Below are 9,388 nucleotides of genomic sequence, written 5' to 3' on the forward strand. Positions count from 1 at the left end.
GCGCTCCGCCGGGATCGTCTCAGTGTGATGGATGGAGCAGGTCAAGTCTCCAGTGGTGTTGTTAATGATCAAGCATAGATTTTGGACTTAACAACACACTTCGGCTATGATCCACTGCACACGAGCTGGGCACAAGTCATTTCAATTTATGTTTGGTTTTTTTTTACTAGAAAGATATCAATTGAAAGGTGTTTCAGACAAAAGCTTTGTTTGATTTCAAAGTTTGAATTCTTCTTTCTTTTGATCAAAAGAAGCGAAGGAATCCCTGTTTTTGTACTTGTGTGTCAGGAGTGTTTTACATCATTTTTACAGTGTTGTTACGCTCTCGTCAAATGATCTGAGATCATACGGTTGTACACTGTTTATGCATCCTTAGTTATATTCACATTCTTTTTTTTTTTAAATGTTTTTATTGGACATTGTTTATGAGACCTATGTGTAGGCTACAGTGGGAACCCTGTGGTCAGAGGCAGGGCTGATTGTCTCCGTTGTTTGGACAGAACTTCCCCATGTTGACAGCTGCATTACTTAGGACTTGCTAAGACAAGAAAAGAAAGGACAGATCAAATAAAGGTGAGCAGACAGAGGGCATGTCTTTCACGCTCGGATGTCTCCGTTCCTGATTGATCGGTGCCTGATTCGGGTTGTCCTTGACACTGTGGGAGGCAATTGCCTTTGGGTGAATGTTGTTGGGGTTTTTTTTTTTTTTTTACCTACCAACCAATACTCGTACTTACTTCTGCAGTTTTTTTATTTATTTTTTTTCTATTGTGGAGGCTCGGCCTGCACTGATAAGCAATGTTCACTGTGCGTTCTTTGGGGGGGGGAATATATGAGCGGACCATAGTTGTTTTCATTATTGATCCCAAAATCACAGACTTCCCACATGTATGGATCCTCCAGTCCATTTTGCTAAATCTTCAAATCCCTCCCAGTCATGTTAATGTGGAGACGGATGCTGCATCAAAGCGGGGCAGCCGATCCCGTGGCCTTGGCTTCCTACTGTACCCTGGCTGCTGTAGCGGCTGTTCTTGATGCTGATGCATGTGTGATTGATTCGTTACATCTGACCTCTGCCATGTCTGAACCGCAATCAATTCCGCAGCAAAATCACTTGCAGCACATTCGAGTGCGTGTTTGTCCAGTTCCATGTGCTTGTTGGTGAGTGTGAGTGTCTGTTCGTCTGCAGGTGGGGCAAGACAGTTGGTTACAAAGCCCATGAGTGCAGCACACTGGTATGACCTCCAAGGTCATTTTATGGAACAGGCAAGAAGCTAATGGAAAGACGGGACAAACTGGAGGAGAGAAAAAAGCACATAGAAGTGAATTAAAAGAAAGGAGAAAGAAGAGGTGTGTCATATAACTTTATTGCCTATGTTTGGATGATGTTTTAATCATGAGTCAAAAGGCTGAAAGACTGCAGTATTTGATTAGCAAGTCGCGATTGTTGCATTGAGCAGTTTTATATACGTATGTGCTCAGCGGGGGGGATATAGATACAATTATTGCACGTTCAAGTGTGAATGAAGTGTCAGCACACAGGAAAAAATTGCATTCTCACATTCACGCTGCTTTTGTCTGAAAGGTGGCAATGAGCTTGTTGTGGCTCCTCCCCTGCAGTCACAGGCAGGATATCAGAGGGTGAACTGAGAGGCATGGCTCACTGGTGACACACACACACACACACACACACACACACACACACACTCACACACAAGCATATACTCTACACACATTTCCCTGTCCCATGGGGTATTAACATGAGAGACTTTTCTCACTTGTGTGTATGTGTCGGCATCCATTTACTGAATATGTGCAATCAGCTCAGTGAGAGTACCACAGATTTAATTGTATGTTTGTGCATTAGAACATTTTAATTTGCATGTTAAGCTTTTTATCAAACACGTAAATGGCACTTTGTGATTAAACTAAACATGTATGTGTGAGCAACAAAGAATGACGTGAAATAATTGAAGTTGGCTTTAATTATTCACATTCTGTTTTATGATACGTCCACATATATGTTCTTTTTGTCCACGCACCCACAGAGATCCTCTCCTGTGAACTCTTTTCCCAGGGGTCTTCTTTCCCTTATCCCTCACTCTCTCACTTTGTCTTCATGCACATTCTGAAAATAGTCTCTTTCACTGCCTGAATAGAACCTTATTGTTTAAACCTTTTAAACCGTTGTTTTTTTTATTCTATTCTTTGCTCACCTCTCACTGATCCTTCGCCAACTCTCCCTCCCCCACACCCCTGGGGTTTGCCACTTGCACATTACACATGCATACACACATTTACACATTACAATACTAACTAGGGATGCTGCACGTCTCCGTTCCCATCAAAACCCCCCACACTGCACTCTGCAGCATCATTTGTTTCCATCACCGTGTTTTGCTCAGAATAAACAGAAGTGACTCAGCCTAGTCTAAGTTGCACTCAGCCGTTCTTTGTCTGGGCTGTCTCAACTCTCCGTCTTTATGTCTGACTGTGTATGTCCGTTTTATGTGAGCATGTGGCAACTTCCCTCCCAGAATTCCACAGAAAATGTTACTGTGATAGCTTTCTGTGTTCGTCGGGCACAGCTTTGCATTCGAAATGAACTCTTCTCCCCTCTCCTCTTTGTCCCACCTTGTACAGTTTCAACCAGCAGCCATGCAAGAGTTAATGTTTTTTTTTTTTGTTTTTTTTCTTTTCACCACGGCAGGAGTGAGAGTAGTGGGTGGAGGGGCTTTGCTAATAACAATGCAGTGCTACCAGCAACCAGCATGGACAGACAGCCTCTTTCCTCCTCTCCTCCATGCCACCACTGTCTGGATCTATAGACACTTTTTATTAGCATGTTGAAGCTGCAGGGCTTCATAACCGATGGCGCCACATATTTCTTCTTCCTCTATTTCTCTCCTCCGGTTATAATCCTAATAATCTCTCCCCCAATTCCCCTTTGTTTCATCTAAATAACTGAGTGTATCCCTGTTGTTATCCCTCTTTTCTTTTTTTTTCACACATTTGTCTACCTTTCATTGCAACAATAGTCCATCCTTAAAGCTGCAAAGCCAAACAGAGAAGTAGGATCACATCGGCAGTATCTTTTTTGCACATTGCTAAAAACAAGCACAAATAACAGTGAAACGAATGGGGGATGACCGTATCTGTACGTGTCTGTATGTGAGTAATATAGCCTTATTATACAAGGCAGATCTCCTCCTGGTGAGAAGCTGTCTCTTTGTCTCTGCTCCTGCTGCAGTGACAGTCGCTGCCCGAGCGTGTGGTGTTGTGTGTGAAGGTGATACTCATGTTTCTTTGTGTTTCATCTCACATGCACATAAGGTCATAGCCGAAGCTCACGCTCGATTCATAAAGTCATCATTTTAATGTTTTTTTTGTTACTGTACTTTTCCCTTTGTTGTAGCTTACGCTAACAAAAATACATACAAACCAAATATGCAAAAATATTTTGATGGATGAGTGTGTGTGTGTGTGTGTGTGTGTGTGTGTGTGTGTGTGTGTGTGTGTGTGTGTGTGTGTGTGTGTGTGTGTGTGTGTGTGTGTGTGTGTGTGTGTGTGTGTGTGTGTGTGTGTGTGAACGTGTGCATGCTTGGTGATTTATCATTTTGCTCCAGTTAATAAATCCCATCACCAGCGTATTGTGATTTTTCTGTCAATTTCATAGCAGGCGGAAAACATCGCCTGTCCACGCGCAATAAGGAAATAAATCAGCTTTTATTGCAGATGATCTGATTTTCTCTTTCTTCTTATTTAGTTACGTATGACCGCCTACTTTGACCCAGAGTCCTGCTGAAATCCTGTTATGGTCCCTCTGCTTGATATGACTCCCCCAGGGGTACAGAACGGAGTCCAACTGTTTGCATGGGGGAGAGAGAGGGAGGGAGAGAGAGAGTGAGAGAGGGGATTATTTGGGCAGATGTAGTCTGCTGATGTGCCATCTTCAAGTATGAAAATGGGATTGATTACCTCACCCTGCCCTTATTAACAGCTCATTATTAAGGTCGGGGAAGGACTGGAGGATGGAAAGAAGAGGAAATGAACGAGACATACTAGAAACATGCAACGCTCAGTGGGCAAAGCTTCACTGCACTGTGTTGCAGCAGATTTTTTTAAATTAATATCTTTAAAGCACATCGGCGCAAAACACGAAGAAGCAGGCCTGCTTAACGATGCCATTTCTGGATCATTCAGAGTCCTACATGCTTCAACATTCTCTGGGATGGTGCTTCACACATGCACTCATGGGCTCTTCAGTGAATCATCACTTGTGAATCCTTGTCTGTAGGGTGTTTATTGTGTCTTGTAAAAATGGAGCGTTTAGCTTATTTCACTGCTATTTCTGTCTGCGTTGTGCGCCTGACAGAGATGGGAGGAGAAGGAATGGATGACTGAAGCTTAGCTTATTTCTGAATAGACTTTCCCCGCTAAGCTTTAGCCTGCCGGATGATTCTGTGTGAATACAAAGTGAGGAATGTTTATCTTTTTTTCTTCTTTTTTTTTGAACTTCTAAAGATGAAAACGAGGATGGATGTCTTTGTGTCTGCTCATCTTCGAGCGTAGACCATTTCCGAACGCATTCACATGTCGTAGGACGAGCACTCGCATGCTTGCTCATTTCAAACACATTCTGACTTTGGGAAAGTGTACAAGGACATGCAAGGGTGATGTCACGAGGAATTAATTACACCCGTGCAAAGACACACCATGGACTGTGCTGGAGGAACAGAGTAGGATCCTTAAGGATAACTTTTACCCAGCACTTAAAATGAAAACCCTGCACTAAATCTTATTATGTCGGGGGTAAACACTCAGGAGTCATAAATTCTGGATATTAGCACATTGTCGCTCTTCTGCGCTGCTTCTAGTTCTGTGTGCTGGAATTCAATTCCCTGAAGAAGTATGGGTCTGTACGTATGGATGAAAGGGAGATGGGACAGAAAGAATGTACGTGTACGTCTGTTTGTGCGTGCGTGCGTGCATGTGTGTGTGTGTGTCCGCGATTCTCCTGGGACCACAGAGCTATAAAACCTGTCTGCTTTCCAGTGGGGGAGGAGAGGAATAAAGCAAAGTGCCAAAGACAAATGGCTCCTGTAATAACCACATGTGCTGCTGGACTGACAACAAAGGCACTGAGGGAAGCCGTGTAGACATATGTTGATGTGTGTGTGCGTTGTGTTGTCACGTGCGTGCAGGTGTTTCTGAAGTCAGCAGCAGGATGTGATATAAAATGTTCAGCTCCTTACCTGGCTTTCAACGGTGAGTGTACAAGAATCTTGCGGTGGATTCCCATGAAATGTTCCTCTTCGCCTCACACTGCGCTTTTCTTTGATCCCCTGGGTTAACCGAGTTATACACAATGCCACCCCTGATTCTTGACAAAAATAAAACACTTGTTTTGATTGTTTGGTGTTAAGATTTCAGGATATGAAAAAGTGGTTTAAATCCTCTTTTTTATATATAAATCTATTTTAAGCTCTCCTCTTTTTGCAAAAACTGTGTTGAATTCTCTTTTCTGCCTAGAAAAACAAATTACACACCCTCATTCGCTTTTCCCAGAATATTTATGACAAATTTAGCATCACGTTGAATAATTCAAACACATTCAAGATTGTCTGAATGAATGTATCTATTTTTCCTTTTTTTTCTCAAAAACACAATTTTAGCTGCTGCTATTTTCAGAACTCCTTTTCATGGTGATTATACAGTAACTGGAAATGGCACCCCCACCACACTCTACTCTTCGCTTCCTTCTTATATGTACCTTTCGAACAGCAACTTTATAGAAATGGAAATATATGTTCCCAATGTGAATAATTAGATACTAATTAGCATTACATCTGATGAGGGATTTTCAATAATTACTTTTTCACCGCCTCTCTTGGGTTTATATGAATAAGTCCCTTCAGAAACAAGATTCTATAGCTCGTACTATAGAGGTTCAGTTCACGTTTTCTTTTTCATTCGGTTCATAAGAAATCTGCATTTATTCGGCAGTAATTCACTCAGTGTCTATACCGGTTTGTACATTACATATCACTCTCCTTTATGTGTGAATCCCACTTTTTTTTTTTTTACACACACTCACACTGCCAGATTCCAACCTCATACTCACAGAAAAGAGGATGCGGACGGCCTCTTTCCTTTCACAAAATCTTTTTTTTTTTTTTTTCCCGCCTCAAGTTTCATTGAAATCCCTGTCATGACATGTTCTCAGCTCATAATTTCTCTCCTTCTGTGAAGAGCTTTCCATGGTTAAACGCAGCACTTGGTAGGTTAAGAGCTTGGTGAAAAAAAAAATCACAAGTCCAGGCCCCTCATCACACTTGATCACTGCTGAGATCTCATCTCATCCCCGCCATGTTTCCTTCGCATGTGCAGGGGTACGTTTCCTTCTTCACGCAAGTATTTCCAGGCGCGTGTGCGTGCAGTGTGGCTGCACATATCTTCATCCACATTCGTGTGTGTGGGTGTGAGTTGACATGTCAACGCAATACGTAGCAGAATGTGTGCATGAGCTGCCTGTGTAAAAGCATAAAGCTTGACCTTCAGAACTCTACTGTCTGTTTCGAGGTGACCTTTTTTCTCCTGATGGAGTATGCTGAGGTCAGGACGAGGGTTCTCCAGGGATATGGCATTTCCATGACAACAGTAGCAGGCCTGGTGATTTTTTATTTTTTTTTGTCACTCAGGTTTTATTTCCTGCTGCTTTCATGGAGGAGTTACCTCATTGAGTGGATCAGGTGAAGCAATGTGTGCCTTTATTATGCATTCCTACCCAGACCACCCCGACATGCATATATGCTGGAGTCATATCGGTGTCATTGGAATGCTGAAAAATTGTGTCATAAAGGAAAAATCAGGGCAACTTTTGAACATTTTTATTCAGATAGCAATTATTGTAGATACCGAGTGAACAAAATGATGTTAATGAGCTGTGATATTTGCCTGTAGGACTGCTGCAAACAGCACGTTGACGATCCAAAAGTGCTCCCTGTTGACTTGATGTTTTTAGTTGCACTTTTTTCTTTTGCTCAGAAAAGTAAAGGCTGGATGATCAAAGCCGTTTAGCTTGTATTAGTTACACTTCTAATTACATGATTTATATTAGTTTCAAAGGAAGCCTCAACTGATCTACTTACTCAGGCTCAGTCCTATGTGTTGCTCAGCCTTACCAAGAGATTTTAAGCATGTTCACACACAATGCTTTTTATTATCAAAACATTATCATTTATTTATTTATTTATTTATTTATTTTAATCAGATGGGTCCCTCCATTCTTTGCCTCCTGATATTTATGGTTTGAGCAGACTGATTTTGTCAGCCTTGCCGTTAGGTGAAACGCAGCATATTCTGGTTCAGTCACTGTGACCGAGCTCAGCGCTCAGCCTCCGAAGACTGCTGTCATCAGCATACGCTGCAGCACTACATCAGTGCCGTAATTGATCTGCCACCATGTCCTCTCACAGAATTCTCCCTCTCTGTAATACAACTCTCAGTCCTTTCTCACCTTTCCTGTCTGCTTCTCTGCCTCTGAATTTTGTCATTGTGTTTGATGAACCCTTAAACTAAATGTATTTAACTCATGAAAGTTAAACAAAAACAGGGCCACAGTAGACAATGTGTATATCCTACACGTTGTTTGATGTTTTGATTAGATTTTTTTTCTCAGCAGTGTTTGACTCCAATCAATTATCATGCTGTGTGGGTTGCGATTGAGATTGCATAATATCCACAAATTAAACAATCTTAAATGACCTTCAAAAAATGCAAATTACATTTGAAGATCACTATCCGGCATTTGGAAAGCATTCTGCCTGGCTGATTTTTGAGAAGTGTCAAAATGTGCCACAGGCAGTCGGAGCTGACAGATCAGTTCACTGATTTGGCTGCCACAGTACACATGGAGAAACCACCTGCTAATGAGAACAGATACCCTGCTGCAAATATAATTAGAAGTTGTGTGATCTACTCTTACATTGGAAATGACTCAGATAATCAGCATAATAGTTGAAAGACATATTCAAGCAGATAATGACCATCTTGGTCCTAACATATGATATTATCAAAAGTCACATTCATCTGACAGCTTTGACAGAAAATGATTTGTATGCGTTCAGTCTGTGACTTAGGGAGTTAAACTCTCTGTTGGAATATAAAACTTGATCTGGTGATATTCATAAGTTTAACTGATCTTGTTTTGAGACACACAGAGAATTCTCTTTTATTATTATTTTTCAAACATAAATTTGGGGGGATTTATTAGGATTACAGCATTTTTCTTTCAAAGACAATGAGAAATTTAAAAGGTTCCTTTAAAATAAAACAGTGGGAGTTAAGGAACGTTGAATCGCAACATGTCTAAATCAGCCATATGGCAGGTTAGAAATGACATGTTGAGAGAAGTGTGTTCACGCTTGTGTACTGATCTGACCTGCAGTATGGAGCTCGTGTTACTGGATCTGATACTTGGCATTCACTGTACATGTGTGGAGCATGCTTTCTCAGATTGAGCTGCCATTCAATGTAAGATGAATATGAAAATAAACTGATTTCATATCTTATTATTTCAACGTTTTATTGTAGCTTCATGTTGGAAAAAGTACAATCTTATGTGATCTGATCAGATCAGATTGAATTAGACGGTGTGTTTTTATGATATCTTATAATAGGACATTAGACAAGATCATATCAGATCATATTGAATGCAGGCAGCTGAACATATCGTTTTTTGCTCATGTGTTGTCCACTGAATGAAACCAACATGTTTTAAAATAGTTTGGTTTCCCCAGATCCTTGGCTTTCCTTCTATTTTTCTCTTGAGTGAAAAAAACCCCACTTCACACCCTTCTTTTCTTCCTCATAGCCTCCTTTCATCAGCCATCCCAAGAGTGTTTCCTTCACTGACATGCAAACTGGGTGTATCCTGAGCAGGCCTCTGCTTCTCTCTTCACTCATCTCTTTTTTTAACCATTTGTAATATGAACAGCCGTAGTAATTCCTCCTATTATTAATGTTGTGAAGTACTGCAACCCAGACCGAACTGAATGTATCCCACGTTAAGTGATTTTGTGGGGTTGAAAGATAGATGGCTGCATTTCAAGCATATTTGTTGGTTTTACTTACAGTTTTCTGTCTTTTGTTTTCTTTTTTCCAGATCGAATCGAACATCTCCTAGAAATACCATCGAAGACGCTTAACCCTGAGTTTGTGCAAAATAGGTGGCGACCTGAAGTGACAAAACATCTTATGAGATGATATTTCATCTCTTGATTATTCAACAAAAGTGCCATCTTTGCACCAACGCTAAAGGCAAGAGACAGAGAGGGAAGCAACTTTTGTAACTGTAAATGGCTTCAACACCCTGGAGGAGTTTTTG

The sequence above is a fragment of the Lipophrys pholis genome, assembly GCF_963383615.2.
Source record: "Lipophrys pholis genome assembly, chromosome: 16".
Taxonomy (NCBI): Eukaryota; Metazoa; Chordata; class Actinopteri; order Blenniiformes; family Blenniidae; genus Lipophrys; species Lipophrys pholis.